This window comes from Marmota marmota, unplaced genomic scaffold (genome assembly GCF_001458135.2).
Source record: "Marmota marmota marmota unplaced genomic scaffold, marMar, whole genome shotgun sequence".
Classification (NCBI taxonomy): Eukaryota; Metazoa; Chordata; class Mammalia; order Rodentia; family Sciuridae; genus Marmota; species Marmota marmota.
In genome coordinates, this window is record NW_026000261.1 from 4,203,093 (window position 1) to 4,211,712 (window position 8,620).

The window sequence follows — 8,620 nt, forward strand, 5'->3', positions numbered from 1 at the left end:
CCATCAATGCTGTTTATCCTCAAAGAAAAAGCAGCAACTATATGCTAATTTCCTATAGAGCATGATCCAGGCTAGCATCCATTTTATTAGAAGATACCAGAATGTACAGTGCCTTATTCCAAAGATATGGATGGATATATATGTAAAGGTGAAGATGGCAAAATTGAAGCCTCAGGGAGCTCAGAAAAGCCCTATGATCTCCAGTTTCCCTTCTTGAATAAAAGACCAAGCCATACCCTGGGTCTGCCTCTTGCTCTGGGCAACACTCCAGCGCACGTCTGTCCCTGAGCCTCCCTGGCATTCCCTGTGTACTTCCCACATGCACACTCCAGGCAGCCTTTCCAAATCCCACCCACTGCACCACTGAGTGGTGTACCACCCCCTTCCTTGCTGCATGAGCTCACCCTGCAAAAGGGTGGGGGTAGAAGGAGAGGAATAAGGACTGCCAATGCTCCAGAGAGGGGCAGGGTTCAAGGAGAGCACAGAAAAGTTCTCAAGAGCCCGCTGCCCATCCTTAGAACTGAGAGCTAGCTGGAGAGGCAGCATCCACTCATTGGGGTAGGGAACAGTGCTACAAGAAATGGGGAAGGGATACACACCAGCCCAAACTAACCAAGAACCTCCAGGTTTCTGACAAGATCAGTTTACCTTGAACTTAACTCTACCTTATCCCAGTTGCCACAATTGAAACATTTTGTAACTCTATGGCAATTAGCCTTGAACTCACCAGTTGCTCAGCTTGAGCCAATGCAAAAAGACATAGAAGGACACAGTGCTGGACCAGTTAGCCATACTCCTCTGCTGTTTGTAGGTGTGTTGTGTTAAGTGTGTGTGTCTGTGTCTGTGTGTGTGTGCGTATGTGTGTGTAGGGTAGTATGCTCTGTGTGAGTACATGCACATGCTGGGTCAAGTATTTGTGTGCTGTTGCATGTGTGTATGCTGCATCATATCTATATCACATTGTATGTTCATTAAGTCTGTGTCATGTTGGGTGCATGTGTAGTGACATGTTTATATCACGTTGTATATGTGTATGTCAGTATGCTACTTTGTATGTCCCATGTGTCTGTATTGAGTTGTGTTTGTATTGCACCTCTACTGTGTCATGTGTACATGCCAGTTATCTAATTTGTACTGTGCTATGTCTATGCCATGTTGTATATATCGTGTGCCTATATCATATTTTGTGCCAATTCTGCCTTGTTGTACACCTGCAATCTCAGCTTCCTGTTGGAGACTGGGATGGGGGTCAGTGCACATATCTTGTACATACCTAACCCCCCTTTGCCTTACAGCATTCCAGCTTCATGATAAAATCCTTGTCTGGGGACAAGGACTGTACTTTAGTGGTGGGAGTGGGGGTGGGGATGGGGGAAGATGTGGACAACTATTTTACAACAGACCCCTCCCTTACTAATTGCCTTGCCTAGCACTAACAATCTCTGGGAAAAGCATTTTGGAAACTTTTTCAGGCCCAAAGAAGAAAAGGATACTGGGTTTGGGAAGGGGAACTATGACTTCCTCTCTAAGCCCATTCATATGAGAGAAGGACTTGAAGGAATGGCACCTCCCCAAATTTCTCGTTCTGGCTGGCTGGAAGGACTGGAGCCTTTCATTTTAGGGACTGTAAGCTGCACATGTATACTGGCACCCAAGTTGGGTCACAGGATGTCAATGGGGAGCTCTGTTAAAGGTATCCCTGTTAGGGTCACTAGAGGGCGCTATTGTGCTGTTAGGGATAGTGTCTCTTTAGGGTGCAGAATTCCAAAGTCTATGGGACTCAGGTGGAGATGGGGGAGAAAGGCATTAAGAGAAGAATATATACTGTCATCCCACGCCCTTCCTCTTTGGACACAGAGTTAAGGAGTAAGAGGAACTAGTGACTATCCACCACTTACCAATACCTGGATTCTGTCTATAAGACCACCACATAAAGCTTTTCAGGGCATTGGTTGTAAGTCCCCTAACAGATTCTAGACTTGGACTTCTTTGATTCCTTCTGTACCCCATTCACATGAAGTAAAAGTAGAGCCACAATGCTGAAAGAAAAAAAAAGTGTGTGTACTGTTTGTGGCATTATTTTGCATTGTTTTCCCCAAAACCCCAGGATATCCAAAAGAGCGTGTAATATAGACTGAGTATTTGGGAGGGGGTAGAGGAAAGCTGTATTTTAGTAAACCTGACATTACTACCAAGAATAAATGGACCTGCTTCCTAAAAATGCCACCACCATCTTAGAGAACACCTAGTCCAACTGTATCATTTGAAAGACAAGGAAAATAAGGCTCAGAGAAGAATAAACATGCAGGAGCCCTGATTTCTGATTCCCAAGGTTCATTCCATCCCAGCTTCTGGTCCTCTAGTCCCTAAAACACTTCCTTCTTTAAATTCAACCCCCTCCATTTTACAGGAAAACCCTGGCCTCCATCTCCACTATGTGGGCTTCACCACAGCAGTCCTATTCCGTCTCAGGATCAGACCCCTGTGACCACACTTTGCAATGATTTCCTCTCCTCACCAGTAAACTGTAAATTTTTTTCCATCTTCAAGGTCCACTTCCCCCATTTTGCATCCCACCTCTAGACCCAACTGTAGCTGCAGTTTGCCCCCCTCACTGCATCCCCTGGGTGCATCACAGATTACCAAACCTGCAGATAATTGACCGAATGTGCAAATCAGACACGGATCTATTGCATTGATTAACATTTCCAATTAAACTCCCGGGTTAGTCTGTGTGTATTAGGGACTCAAGTAATCACTGAGTATGTAAATGCAAATGCCTTCCAAGGCCACAGAGCCCGGTAGGAAGCAATGCATTTCTGGGAGGAAATGGAAACAGACTGCAAGACTCAGAGTTTCATTTGGTTCTCCAGTACTCCAAAACAATATTTTAAATATATGGCTGTTGATCCTAGGCTTGGGCTTCACACCTGAAATGGAGGACTTGGGTCCTGCGCGTGGATGCCTACCCTTTCCCGCCCCCTGCTGGAAAAGCTGTATAGTGCGGAGTTGGCCTGCAAGTCCTCCCAGACCCTGCAGAGGGAACCGCCTAGCCCCTGGCAGGTGGGGCAGGGAAGAGGAAGTCCTGATGCCAGGGCTTAAACTGCACTCCAGATGTCTTGACAGCTGCACTTACCTTCCAGGGTAGAGGTTTTACACTGTGCCCTGTCTAAACACTGGATCAAACAGGCCCCTGGGAAGGAGGATTTGTTTTTTCCTTTAAGCAGGGCCCTCAGACCTGGTCCTACACTACCGTACTGATTTTACATATCAGTCAACCTGTCTGGGCCAGATTCATAGTAACCCCGCTCCCTTTTCAGGTTCTGGTCCCCCCATCCCTTCTCCTTACCAACGAGGAAAGTGGCTGTTGTTGAGGATGCTGCTCACCAAGCTTCTTCTTGTTCCCTTAACCAAAGTTACTGGCTCCTGAAGGTAGGTTATGCAGGTGGGCATGCTACTGATACCCTGAGTAGCTAAAAATTGTCCCTATAATTTTGGCTGAGCCATAACTGCTTCAACTACTAAAACTTTCCTGTATCACCAGGATAATCAGGGCCTTTGGGCTGGAAAGACCATGTTTTTTCTCCTTACACCTCTGTATGGCTTTAATCTGCACCCCATCTGATCTCAGTCTGATTCTACCTACTCTGTCTGATTTCTAGATCTGATTTTTTTTTAATCTTGGTCACCCCCTTTGACCTCATAAAAGCAGACTCTGATGGCAGCACCTTTCCTTCCCTTCAGTTATTCCTCATTTCCCTCACCTGTCATGTCTGCTACCTACTCTCCTCCAAGATCCCAACAAACTTGTTTGCTCTTTATACTTTTTCTGACTCTGACCAGAAAAATCTCCAACCTGTGGGAATGGCCAGCTAGTCAGAATGTCCACAGGGTGTTATGGCCCTTTGCCTGTACCTTCTTACATTTAAACCTCGGTTTAATTAATTAATTAATTAATTTTAATTAATTAAACCTCGGTCTTTCCTATAAGGCTCACTTGCCAGTCTGGAGGCTTGAAGGATCTGCCCCTTGACACCCCAAGGTCTCTCTGGACTGTCAGCCTTAACACAGCATACCACCTAGTATCTTCTCATTTTTGTCTTGAATAGGCATGGAGGAGTATGACATTTGTATTCAGAAATCCAAGCCCAGTCTATTAAATATTCATTACCATATTAATCCTCTTAACCCAATGGAGCCCTTGATTGGGAACCTCAAGTCCAAATCGCAGATGTTGTCCAATTATAATTTTGTAAATGGCCCAGTGAAAACCGCACTGACCTTTATACCTTGCTCATCCCAGAACAGGGCCACAGTGTTGTCACGAACAGGAATGGACCTCCTTCTGTTCCAAGACCTCAGACAGCCATACAGTTGGCCTGGATTTGAGTCTGCAAAACCATGGGGGGAGCAAGACTAACATGGCTAAAGGCTTCCCTGCTGAAAGCCATTTTTTAAAAATAGCATTGCAACCGCCCCCATCATGCTTCCCAAAGCCAAGCCACTCACCCTTCTCTCCTTTGCTTCTAGAGACCAAAGAGCAGACCCTCAAGTCCAGAATCTGGAACTGGATTCTGGAAGGTGGGACCAAAAGGGGAGGGGGGAGCCACACACACACAAATACACACACACACACACACACACCAAAAAACCCCAAATGGGCCCTGTGGTCTTTCCTTGCCAGAACCACTTGCCGCCCCCAACCCTCACCCCACTCCTCAACCACCACCTAAAGAAAGAAAATCTACAAAAGAATCTAAAAATCTACAGAATCTAAAATGTTCCAGTTGCCCAGAACTGTGGCAATAATCTTGCCAGAGCCAGTTCACAAACTGAGGGAAATTCTCCCTGCCAGGACAGGGTAGGGTACTAGACCCAATGACCCCACTCCCCAAACACAAGGGCCAGCTACAAGATTCCAGGGCTTTCAGGGGCCTTATTGCATCATTTCCACAGGAGAAGAAAAGAGTCCTTCTGTCATTACCATCCCCCCACCAAAAAAAAAGGGGAGGGGGATAAAGAGAAATTTATAGAAGTGGGTAAGGCACCCATTTAAGAAAATCGTCACTTTTTCTGTTTGCTCAGGTTGAGCTCTTCCACTGCTGACTTGGTCAGACAGCGACCACACCCCCTCCCCTTCTCTAAGGGGCTGCTGTCACAGCTACTGTGGTGGTGATTGGGGGGGGGAAGGAGGGTGCGGGAAGGTGGTTTAAGACTTACAAGCTGACGTAGCTCTCGGGCGGATTTTGCCTCAAGCGGCGCAGGCCCTAGTGAGTGAGTCCAGGGCTTGGCCAAGCAAAAAAGCCCGGGCCCTTCGGGAACGGCCCTGACACACCCACTTGTCCGCGTATGCGAACCCGGATCAAGCAAACTGCTCGCTGGCTCGTAGGGCTACCGGGGTAGCCACGTAGGAGACTCGGGGCTGGAGGGACGTGGGAGCGGGAGGGGGTACTCCTAAAGCAGAACATCTGCTCAGCAGTCTCAGAGCTGATCCCAGGTGCCACCCCCTCCTCCGAGCTAACAAGGTGCCGGTAGGTCGCGGGATTTACCTGCCACGGGTCCAGTCACCTTGTCAAGACCTTTCCTCTACCTCCAAACGCTCTGGCTGGCAGGGCTGGGGAGCCGCAGCCCCGGGCCCAGCCCGCTCCCCCGGCTCTTCTCCCGCCCCAGCTCACTCGCTCCCGGAGGGGAAAAGCTGTAGCCCCCAGTGTGAGATCCCCAATGGTTCGCTGCCACAGCTGCCCGCCCGCGATAGAGCTCTTGCTTGCCAACCGCTCCCTAGCCCTTCTCTGCTATGACGTCACCCGGGCTCTGCACCGTACCTAGGCCAATCAGATGGTGAGCATAAAACTAAAATCGCCCTGAGTGGGCTACTGGGGACCAATCTTTTGTTTCCAGGCAGGAAGCGCCCGGGAAGGGGGGGGGGACTGAAGGGGAGGGAACAAGGAGAAGGAAAGAGAAAGGAGGTAGAAACTTCTACACTGTCGGGGTTGTCTAGACAGAGGTGGAGCCATCAAGAAAGAGGTACCTAGATAGAGGAGGGGGAATTTCATGTTATCTTCCTTACTTGCCCCACTGAAGAAGACTGGGCTTTCCGGGGAGGAAATCTGACCAACTACAAGGGCACACATTATTGAGGAAAATGGACTAGATTTGGGACACCACCTGTCAGGCAAACGGGTTACACAGAAAACTCAGAGAGGGATTCAAAGAGATGGTAATCTACATAGGGAATCTACCCTTCTGAAAATGAAACACATTTCAAAACACACGATATTATACAAGAAAGAATAATTATTCCACTTCAAATTGAGTATGTGCATGATTTCATCAAAATGTGGTTCTCCCTGTCCATCCTTTTCCCAAAACCTCCAATGGTTTCTCTAGTCTCTCCTGAAAAGTTCAAAATTTTGCAGATGTCCAAAGCCTTCTAAAACCTAATTTCAAAAATCATCCCTTACTACTCCAAAATCCAGGAGGATTTGGCTAAATTATATAAATTGTGGTAAATCATTGCAAGGAGACAGTAAGCTGGCATAAAAAGCCTAATACAATATAATAAGTATATCTATAATAAAATGATATAAGATATAAAACATGCCTACAGAAAACAGAAGAGAACATAAAATTATAATGGTTGGGTTAAAGTAGTAGAATTATAGGCGTTTTTTCCTGTCTACTTTCCAAGTTGGTTAAAATGGGTCATGACCATTTTCAGTTTGAGAGAGAGAGAGAGAGAGAGAGAGAGAGAGAGAGAGAATATGTGTGTGTGTGTGTGTGTGTGTGTTTTACTAGTGATTTAACTGACAGGCACTCTACTTCTTTTATACATCTGCAGACTTGCTTTTCATTTTGAGATAGGGTCTCCTTCAAATGCAGAAGCTGTCCCTGAACTTGTAATCCGGCTGCTTCAGCCTCTGTAGTGGATAGGATTACAGGTGTGCACCACCCCACTCAGCTTCAGTGCACTTTCATTGAATTTTCTCAATATTGCATAACATTCACCAATCATTTCTCCATAATGCCCACAAAATATGTTTCAAAACCAAAAATAACCTTAATATATCTTCTCCTAGGTCCTTTTAGAAAAAGTCACGCCACAGATCTCCAGATTTGCTGGTGATAATTTCTCAGGCAGCTGGAGAATGGAATATTTCTTTTGGAGTAATTCATTTTGAATTGTGATAATTCAGTAAATTGATAAAAGAACAAAGACCCAATCGATGACAAAATGGTAAAGAGGAAAACAAAAACTAAATAAACCACATGATCCAGATCACTTTGCATCTCATCCTCCTTAATTAAAATATATATTTATGCATACATATTGCATGAACATTGTAGAAAGTGGCAGATCTGGGCTACCTACCTAAATCTGAATCCAAAGTCTGTGCATTTTTCTAATGTGCTACAGTGTACTCCTAGTAAGAATTAAACATGGTACTTCTGACTTTGTTAAAATACATACTTGCTTTTAAAAACAGACTATACAAGATTGGTGGGGTTTTCAAATCCAGGCATTTAAAAATATAGTTTTTGTCGTGTTGTTGTCTTCTAAACCAAAAATGCACAACACTCTCCCTCTCAAATCCCTGATTAATAGGTTTAAATCAGAATGATTCTGCTTCTGATGATTTCACAGTTATCTTTTTAATTAACTTTGGTGTTAAAAAGAAGTAATCACATTACATTGATTTTTTTTTACATAATGGTAAAAGTAACCTAAAGAATATTACTCACTTAAAGTAATGTCATTTACTTAATGTTAACATATATGATGTGTAAAATGCATTTATTTGAGTTATTTTAAACAAGAACACTTTTTTTTTAAGAAACAGGAAGATATAACGAGATTTTCCTGGCTAATGATTAAACATGAGTCTTCTAAGCTATTGATTTAAATTGTAATTAAAAGGTATTTGATTTCACTTTAATCCTCCCATATACCTCAGCTGTAACTCAGAGGTATTTATGCAGTCACTGCACATGGTTATTTAAACGTTTCATGTGTATATTTCTCCTCACCCTGGTGATTACAGAAACTAGCATGGGGCCAAAATCCTATTAGGTGCTTGACAAATTAAAGCATAGTGATGCCATCCAAAGAGGACAGGAGTTAGGACCCAAGCCCAGCACAAAAGACTTGGGTCTTCCTATTATAAAAATGACAGCCTATATTATTTTTGATAGCAGAAAATGGTCTTTACTGTCAGTAATGGTTTGTTTTCCAAGAATGTGGCATTTATACACGATGGAGTATTACTCTGCATTAAAAAATGACAAAATCATAGAATTTGCAGGGAAATGGATGGCACTAGAGCAGATTATGCTAAGTGAAGCTAGCCAATCCCTAAAAAACAAATGCCAAATGTCTTCTTTGATATAAGGAGAGTAACTAAGAACAGAGTAGGGACGAAGAGCATGAGAAGAAGATTAACATTAAACAGAGATGAGAGGTGGGAGGGAAAGGGAGAGAAAAGGGAAATTGCATGGAAATGGAAGGAGACCCTCAGGGTTATACAAAAGTACATACAAGAGGAAGTGAGGGGAAAGGGAAAAATAATACAAGGGGGACAAATGAATGTCAGTAGAGGGGGCAGAGAGAGAAGAGGGGAGGGGA

General features: G+C 44.5%; 1 protein-coding gene across 18 annotated transcripts in view; it reads right to left on the reverse strand.

Annotated features, from left to right (window-relative positions):
• The window catches only part of Pak3 (p21 (RAC1) activated kinase 3), a 251,415-nt gene that overhangs the window by 108,402 nt on the left and 134,393 nt on the right, over nt 1–8,620 (reverse strand). For 4 of the 18 annotated variants that reach the window (XM_048796911.1, XM_048796908.1, XM_048796907.1 and 1 more), the window contains exons 1-3: nt 5,550–5,766; nt 4,282–4,391; nt 1,899–2,039 (exon numbers count right to left, since the gene is read on the reverse strand). The exons of 1 other annotated variant lie outside the window; for it this stretch is intronic. The gene's annotated coding sequence lies outside the window, so the exon portion shown is untranslated. Of the gene's footprint in view, nt 1–1,898; nt 2,040–4,281; nt 4,392–4,509; nt 4,575–5,220; nt 5,491–5,549; nt 5,770–8,620 lie in introns of those variants that run through there. 13 more of the 18 variants (XM_048796906.1, XM_048796892.1, XM_048796896.1 and 10 more) reach the window with 10 other exon arrangements.